Source organism: Apis dorsata, unplaced genomic scaffold, assembly GCF_000469605.1.
Source record: "Apis dorsata unplaced genomic scaffold, Apis dorsata 1.3 scaffold_12, whole genome shotgun sequence".
NCBI classification, from domain to species: domain Eukaryota; kingdom Metazoa; phylum Arthropoda; class Insecta; order Hymenoptera; family Apidae; genus Apis; species Apis dorsata.
Window position 1 is genome coordinate 206,002 of NW_006263315.1, and position 9,065 is coordinate 215,066.

At 33.0% G+C, this 9,065-nt stretch overlaps 1 long non-coding RNA gene across 5 annotated transcripts in view; it reads left to right on the plus strand.

The window, feature by feature from the left end:
* Positions 1-8,577, plus strand: part of LOC102676846 — an 82,677-nt gene extending 74,100 nt beyond the window's left edge. For 3 of the 5 annotated variants that reach the window (XR_004150073.1, XR_004150074.1, XR_004150075.1), the window contains exons 2-3: positions 6,757-6,936; positions 8,530-8,577. This is a non-coding gene — a long non-coding RNA (uncharacterized LOC102676846). Of the gene's footprint in view, positions 1-2,176; positions 2,192-3,243; positions 3,704-6,756; positions 6,937-8,529 lie in introns of those variants that run through there. The other 2 variants (XR_004150071.1, XR_004150076.1) reach the window with 2 other exon arrangements.
* The last annotated feature ends 488 nt before the right edge of the window (positions 8,578-9,065 follow it).

The window sequence follows — 9,065 nt, forward strand, 5'->3', positions numbered from 1 at the left end:
ATTAATTGGTAATTACGTTTTATCGGGATATTAATTGAGATGACTAATTCACTGACGAATCGTGAATATTTTATATTGTATATAAATCTTGCTATCAATTTCTAATCAATAATAAATTCAAATACGATGCAATAGTTTTAAATTATACGAATTATATATTTCTATCTTATTATATCGGAAATATTTTTCTTCGTTAAATGGAAAAATATGTCATTTCTAAAATAATACTCATTATTGGGAAAGGAGAAAAAAAAAAAGAATATTCGAAATGTAATTGAGGAAGAAACTAGAGACTATTGTATCAATAATTCTTTTCATTAAATAAAAAAAATATCACGTTTCTATTTGCAAAATATTACTCAATGGAAAATTAATTATTTAAAGCTCGACTCAGGATGAAAAATGGATTGAAAAAATACGATCGTATTTAATAACGATTTTAATGAGAAAAAAAAAATGAAGTACGATATTTTTTACTTGTGTGAAAAACAGGATAAAAGTGTGTCAATAGGTTTATCTCAATAAGAGAAAGCAGATAAAACTATGTTTGTAGATCTAATTCGGTAAATGCAATTCTATTTCAGGGGAAAAAGTAGAAACGAGTTAACAATACCACCTTATCCTTTCAACGCTTCCCGGATCTGATTAATCATCCACCGGAAACCACATGCTTTGCAAGCATCACGTGACGCCTGAAAAATAATTATCTCGAACGAGTGATCTCTCACGCTAAGCCCATCTCCGAGTACGCTTTAATCTGCATCTAATCTATGCACGTAAACCCTTGTTACACGTGCAACGTGGTGAACTTCACTGTTGCAACTGTTCCCTTTTCGTTAATCCTTCTTCTACACGAGCCACGAGATAGAAATGATATTTTATGAAAAATCGAGAGAGATATATTTTTTATTTAGATAGATTTTCATAAGTGACAAGTTCTCCACTTGGACTGATGAATTTTGTAAATATAATTTTATTATCGTTTATAGTTTGAAAGATAATATTTAGATGCAGATGCGATGCTGAGATAAAACGTTAATGATTCTTGAGAAAACTTGGGTTAAAGTATTTCAAAGTAATTCTTTTTTTCAAACACTCCCCGATAAAGTTATGAATTCTTTTATCCAAGGCAATGAATAATTCAGAACAATCGGAGTTTGAATTTCTCTCTTCCTTTTCTATTCGAGCCCGGAAAGTGGAAAATTGTTCAACACGTGGCCCTTTTCTAAAAGAAGAATTCTAAATTATAACGAAATATAAATTTTTAAACGGTGACAAGTGTCATCCTTGATCACTTTTTTAAAGATAAAATTAAAAAGCAGAATAGAAGGAGAAATAGATTTAATCAAAATAAATTAAATTAATAGATTTATAAAACAAAAATAACTTTCGAATCGATAATTTTAACATTTAGTACCAATTATATTTACCACCAACTACTTCAAGAACTAAAAAAGAAAAAAAAGGAAAAAAAGGATTAAAAGATACACGGTCCATGTTGTTTTAATAGCAGCAACCAGCAGCAGAGTTTCCGGAGAAAAAATTATCTTTTTGAAATCGTCTCGGTGTTAAGTCAAGACATTCGCAGTTTGTCACCCAGCAACCTCCAACGTACGTTACATTGTAAATGGTGTACACGTGTACGCGAGAATGTAAATTAGAGTTAACCCCGCCTCGAGCCTTTTTGTCGAGCTGTCTGCGTGAAAGAGAGCCAACTCGTTGCCCGCTTCCGCCATCGCTACTTGTGCTGTTTGTGGTATAGATCGGCTTTACTTTGTTGGTAACGAACTGCAGCATTTCGTGCTCCGTGTTTCGCATTTTACGTCGCCTCGTCGTCATGGTGCGGAGACGAACGTATAGGAATATAGGTGGTTTCGCAAATATTGCCGAGAAAATTTTTACCGCCACGGAAAAACCCCCTCTGCGATTTTCCTTTGAGCCATTGTGGAAATTGAATTTCATTTTTAACGCGAGCAATTTTTTTTTTTTTTCGTTTTTTGTTTTTTTGTTTTGAGAAGAATTGGTTGTTGTAACATTGGAATTTTTGTTATTTTTGGATTAATTTTGTTATTGAACTTGAGTTTCGATCAATATTGGAATATCGAGTCTTTGAACAGTTGAATTTAATAATCGAAATTTTTATTATTTTTTTTTTTTTTTTTTTTTTAAATTCGTTTTAAAAATTAAATTGGTTTTTTTTTTTTTTTAAATTCGTTTTAAAAATTAAATTGGTTTTTTTTTTTTTTTAAATTCGTTTTAAAAATTAAATTGGTTTTTTTTTTTTTTTTTTTTTTTTTTTTTAGATATACGTTTAAGAATTAAATTGAGTTATTATTTTGCAATTCACTTTAAATCATTACGTGGTGATTTACAATGGTACAATTTTATTTTGTGTATACAGAAATCGTAGAATGTTTTGATATGATTGTTAAAAAATTTGAAGATTCCCTTGTAAATTGAACGATGTTAAAAAATTCGAGTGGGCAAGTGTTAAAGTGCACTCGTAATTTCGCCCTTTTATCATAAAAGAATTCGATGTTTAAAGTGGCGATCGAATACGATAGTTGGATAAAGTTACTGTGATTTCTTTTTCTTTGAAGGTGGTTCACAGTTCAAACGGGTTCCATTTCACTTTGTAACACGAAACGTAGTCATCTTCCGACAAATAACGGTACTTGTCTCATGATAGCTTGTACATTGGAGACATATCGTTATTCAGGGATTACCATCCTTGGTATTCACATATAAATGAAAGTAAATGAAAATAACAAGGAAAAATTTTGCATCACGTGTAATCATTTAAATTCTTTGGATTTATTTATTTCGAATTTAATTAAAAAAAAAGAAAAAGAAAAATAGAAATCTTTTCTGTCATCTATTTTATTTTAATTTAACACGTGCATATTAATTAATATTTGCAGAGAAGAAAAAAGAATTTTTAAATTTTTTCCATCATAAAAAAAAGTTTCAACTTTTAATATTTATCTGCAGCAAATTTTTATAAAAATTTATATCATTTTGCAAGGAAAGATTAATATTAATGTTGATTGATATTTATATAACAAGACTTATAGAAAAAATTTATCTATATATTCTTAAAAAATTAAATAAAATTAATTCTATTATATTAAATCCTTGTCTATGCTATTAAATAAACGATTATTATTAATTTATCAAATTATATCGTAACAATTTCTATCGACAAACAATATTACCGTCTCTTGTTTCAAAATGTATTCCAATATCTTATCATTCGTTAAAAAAACAATAAACATAATAATTACGTGTAACTTATTAGATATAGCCTTCTTCATCTTCGTTTCTCGAATAATAATATTTGTAAACAGGACTTAGCTCGAGGTGTTATATTCCCCGGCACGCGACACATTTCGCTACATAATTTATCTGTAGTCAGAGCGTACGGTTACAATTTAAATAATTCCACAGGCACAAGCACCGTCAGTTACCTTCCAGCATACATACGTTACGCTTTAGAATTTACGTTTAACCATATTTTTCTCATCGTAATACTCATTGCTTCGCAAATTTTCTGCCTCTAAATATCTTAGACTTATTTAAATCGTTTCAAGATCCTCCATCGCGATTCTTTCACCTTTTCTTCGACTTCAATTCATCATGACGATAATTGCGTATAAGATAACTCGGTTTATACGATACAAGTTCGTTATACGAGATTAAGGAGGTTATAATGTTCTTGAAATTTTTAAGGTTTGTATTAATGGATTAAATTTTTCCAGTAGATTTAAACGTGTCTTATCGTTTTTTTTTTCTTTTTCTTTTCATAGAAAAGATTGGACGAGAAATTAATTTGGACGATTGTGTCGCTATTAAAATCCAATATATCATTACTCACGTGTGTCAACTAGTGTCAAATTGTGGTGACATAATGTTACGGATAATGTTACGGCTCATTTTCGATGATAATATATAGCAGGTTATATTTGTCAAATCCACGTTACATTTAAATGAAAGATGAGAATTAGGCAATTATTGAAATTGTAATTATATCTTGGTTTTTGATTTATAAAATTTGCCTTTTTAAACGCAAACAACACGTGTTTTGTGTTTAATTATTACCATAAATATATGATCGGTATTTACAATATTTGAGCGAAGAAAAATTTTTTAACGTCTATATTCCTTTTCTCTTTATTATATTTTCTCTTTATTATATTGATGAAAATCGAAAAATCGTATCATATCTCTGATATTTATCGTCGAATCATCGAAAATCGAGTAAGCAACACAGTGAACCACGAGTTCAGATATAATTTCGATGATCACTTTTGAAATCAATGTCGCTTGAATCGATAAAATCATCCGAGCATACACTCGTTATATATATATTGTTTATGCCGTTTTAAAGCAAACCATCGTCAACGATAATTAACCATTTATCGTCACGCTCGTGTGACAACGAAATATGTATAATACACAGACTATTATTTTCAATCGTATATCGTACGAAACGAGGATGATCTTCCTCCTAATCATCCCTTTTATTTATAAATTTTAAATATATTCAAATTCGACACGATAAAAAAACAATTAATTGTTTTAGATCGATTCCTCTGTATTTATATTCGAAATGAGATATGTATATATCATTCCTGAATTTGGAAAAAGAAGTTATAGCGTAATTGCTAGACAAAAATTTGGAAAAGATAGAAGAATCGTTGAATAAAACTTTTCTTAATAATTTAATTTGGAATGAAAAAAGTGGTAAGTTGCGGCATCAACCGTTTAAACCGCAGATTAGAATTACAAATATATATTTTTTGTAGGAGGATGAAATCATATCTCTGTTACACGGTGCTGGTCGAATTGGGGAGGCCGCGTGAATCTGTTCAATGGTGTGCACATTGTGGAACGTAACTGTATGTCGTCAACGCGTGTCCCGTGGAATATGGAAAATTAACAATTTCGCGTTATCCGGATGGGGAAATTCCTATGTCGAACAACAATTTGAATAATACCCATATGTTACAGATTTTCGTTTCGTCGAATAAACGCGACACGTGCTCGCCGGAGATAGAACGTTATCGATGCAAACGAAGAATCGAGTTGTCTGGCGCGTGTATTTTTCATAGATTTTGTTCTTTTCAATAGGTGTTATCGTTTGCTTTTTTTTCTTTTTTTTTTTTTTCCTCCGCTTACCGTTCGTAGCGGTTTCGCGATTTGAGAAGAATAGAGAGTTTTTGGGTGAACAGAATTTGATACAGTATTATCGTTGGGAACGAAATTGAAACGAAATTTTGACAGACGTAGTGATTTCGTAGCGAAAGAATATTGGCTAGATTTGTTCTTATCTATTAATGTAACACAATGTAGAAGATTTATTCTCGTTCATTTTTAACTTTGCAATTAGAATTAGATGAATTAAATCGTGGTAATATTTTAGACGATAATATTTTAGAATTATAGATATATTTTTCCAGAAATAAATATATCTATTTTTTAAAGCACAACGTGCCTTAAAACTCGATCGAATCAATGAATGAAAGATCGTTAAAAGCGCGGGAACTTGCTCTTCAAAACTTTTCCATTTATCTGGATACGATTTTCGATTCTTGAAATATCGTCGTGTAAAGAAAGAAATATTTTTTAATCGTATACTATTTGTGCTCTTTTCGTTTACTCGGATCTCTCGCTCGCACTGATCTATTTCTCAAATTGCTGACAAGTGATACGTTTCGGGAAGAATGTAGATCGAAAAGTCGAAAAGTCATGTGGTCGATCATAAAGGCGCAGTTATTCGAGAAGATCGATCGATGAATTAAATACCTGTTCTGTTCCGTTCTCCAATTGAAACTTACGAACAAACAACAATGCTCCAATGTTTGAAAACTTAATTTCGTGAATCGAATCTCCGTAACAAACCTATATGTGTTTGTCCATCCAAGTCCCCACTCAAGATTCAAGCGAACAAAATCCCCTGGAACAATTACACCTCGTTTGGTCCGCAAACAAAGCCCATCACGAAAGCTTCCTCACGTCCCTGGAACGTCGGCCGTAGTTCACCTTTGACCGAGGCCTGTTAGTCAAGTTTCCGCGGAACAGGATCGAACGTCACCTAGGAGAAACGGCAGCTTGGGGCCAGATAACGACGGTGGCAGTGGTTAGGGTAGTCAGTTTTGCGATGCAAGGGTGCACGAGTCGAAAGTTCGCCAACGTGGAAACGGCCGATAAAGCGTCCGACCGATGATGAGGCGTCCTTCTGTCCGTTCGTCCAAAACAGAGACGCGTTCGAGCACCGTTTCTGCCAATTCGATTCGTCAACAGGAACCGGTAGAAGCACATAAAAGAATGCTGGCTCGATAATTTTGATTATTTTTACTATCTTTTTATATTCTTAGAAATATAAAAAGATTCTTAGAAAATTCTGTGTAGATATGGATAAGAGTGATAATTTTTTTTTTATATGTGAACCACTATCAGAAATTTTCAGCTCCATTTTTCAAATATAAATGTTTTATTCTTAGCAAAAATACACACTTGTTTCTTCTTCTTTTGACTCTAATACAAAATTATCGAGATCATTTATGATACGATTGATTTTTCTTTTATTCGCTTCTTTCTTGTCTTCGAAAATTTATAGAGTAATTTATAGAGTTATTCCAAAGTGATCGATTATTATTATTATTTTATTCTGTGCAAAGGGGGAGGAAGAAAGGATAGGAGGAACGAAGCGATCAAACACACGTATTTTAAGCATGGTACACTCGTTTGTTTCAGGCATGCTATGCGTCAGAAGACTGGAAACAGATGTTCTCGCGAAAGATGACAGGGTTAAGTAGATAAAAGGAGCAGCTGCTGGTTCCAACGACCGACGACGATTCATCGCGTTTTCCATGCAGTGCACAATGCTCTGCCATCGCGCCCTTGTCGTTCTCTTTGCTGTCAACGTGCCAATCGGTAAGTGAACGGGGTGTCGTTTGCCTTCACTGTCTCGTTTGTTCATCTTGTTCGTACGTACGTAGTGGAATCAGGTTCGATTCGATTTGAGAATTTTACTCGATATCGACTGCCTTCGTTTCATTGAATTGCTTCGCATTTAGGAATCAACTATTCGACAAAGGGGAAAAATTAACTGTTTTAGGAATAGGAAATTTTTTATCCATACAAAAATAAGCACTCAATGAAATGAAGAAATAATGGATGTACAGATATGTTAATTGAAGAATGGAAAGAGGATATTAATTTTGCGATCAAATTAATGTATTCAACTTTGTATAAATAATTTTAACCATTCTTTTTTATAAGAGATACGTTCGTGTATCGTTCGAAATGATCGATTTTTAACGAGTCATCATAGAATAAAACGAACAATGGATTAATAATTGATAATCATCGTCTTCATCCATGATAATCTATCGAAGTGAAATATCGATATATCTCAATAGAGATATATCGATGCTGTACAGCATTTAAACAATTTCTCGATAAAAGATGGAGGGTCTTTTGTTCTGTTGAAACGGTAAAATGAACGTATCCTATGCACGTGTCGTTATCCCCGATTTTCAGCTGTTAAGCTTTTGTATAGATGGAAAAGCGGCGGATATTTCCGGGACGGATATATCTCTTACAAACCGTTTCGATTCGATTGGTTTCTCATCAGATCTTAAATAAATTCCGTGAGAACGATCGAGAAGGAGAATTTGAAATTGCATGCACAGAGGGAGCCGCGGATGAGAAATTCAACTTGTCACGTGCTATCGATATTGGAATCATTTTTTATTAAATTCCCTTACACGCCACCAAGAGTTTCATATTTCATAAGAAATAGTTTTGTGATTCTCAAAGGAAAATGAATAGAGGCGTGGTTTATGAATTTCAAATAAAATTACGAGTACAGTGCTACAGTGCAGTATATTTTTCCGAGTACGTGTCTCTTTTTTTTTTAGAGAAGAATTGTTATTACATTCTCTTTTATTTATTCTATGTTAAACGCGAATTTTCTTTTTTTGTTATATTTCTGTGTCACTTATGAAATTCTTGTTGCGTTTAAAAAAGTTATGCGTAAAATTATAAAAGATGTTCCTTACTACATGATTATTAATCTCTTTTTACTCATTGCTTTGTACGATTTCTTTTTTAATTTTTTAAATCAATAATATTTATTTTTAAATTCTTTTAGATGCAATTGTTTCGCAATTATTTCAAATAATTTATAATTTGTTTTACGAGAAAATGTTTCAAAAAAACCAAAAAACGAATAATTTTCATTAAAAAAAAAACAAATTTAAGTTTCATTCATGTCCATTTGCAAAAAAATTAATAACTTTCATACGAAACATTTTTTTCATACAACAAATAATTCTTTGAGTTATTTCGACTTATATCGCTTTTTAGAGATTCATCTTCTATATTTCCTAATTTTAATATCTCTATTCACAATTTTTTTTGTTTAAAACGAAACAACGCTTCGATTTCCCTTTTTCCTCTTTCTTTCTCTTTCTTTCTCTCTCTTACAAACAAATTTCAATCGTCATTTCAATTTCATTCTAGGATGATCAGAATTACCCCATCCTCGCCAAAAACTCCATCCAGAAATACAGAGAAAAAGCCCTCTCTTCTTCTACTTCTTCTTCTTCGAGAACAAAAAAAAAAAGAGGGAAACGGATGCAAAACGCATGGAAATACACTCCCTCTCCCAAATTCCGCTCGAAGTCAATCATCAAACAGTTCTCGGGTGTAAACTCGAAATTGGGGCGCAATCGGGCGAGCGTTGCCCGGGCGCAAAAGCAGTTAGCCCGCTAATTTCGCCGAGGCCCCCGAATTGGATATCAATTCGTATCGCGCCAATTCGCGGATTGCGATCGACACAGTTGGGTTTATACATCGAAATCAAACCCCCTCCCCCTCCCTCACCGCGACGTCCGATGCAGATGCAAAGGAGGGAGGGGAGGAAGAGAAGGGCGCAGAGAAACGAGATTTGGAAACCTGTGCCAAACACGCGGACACGCGGCCAAGGTTTGGATGAATTCCGGATATGCGCCCCGGGATCCGGAAACCGACATCCAGTACCACGAAGAGGAGGACGA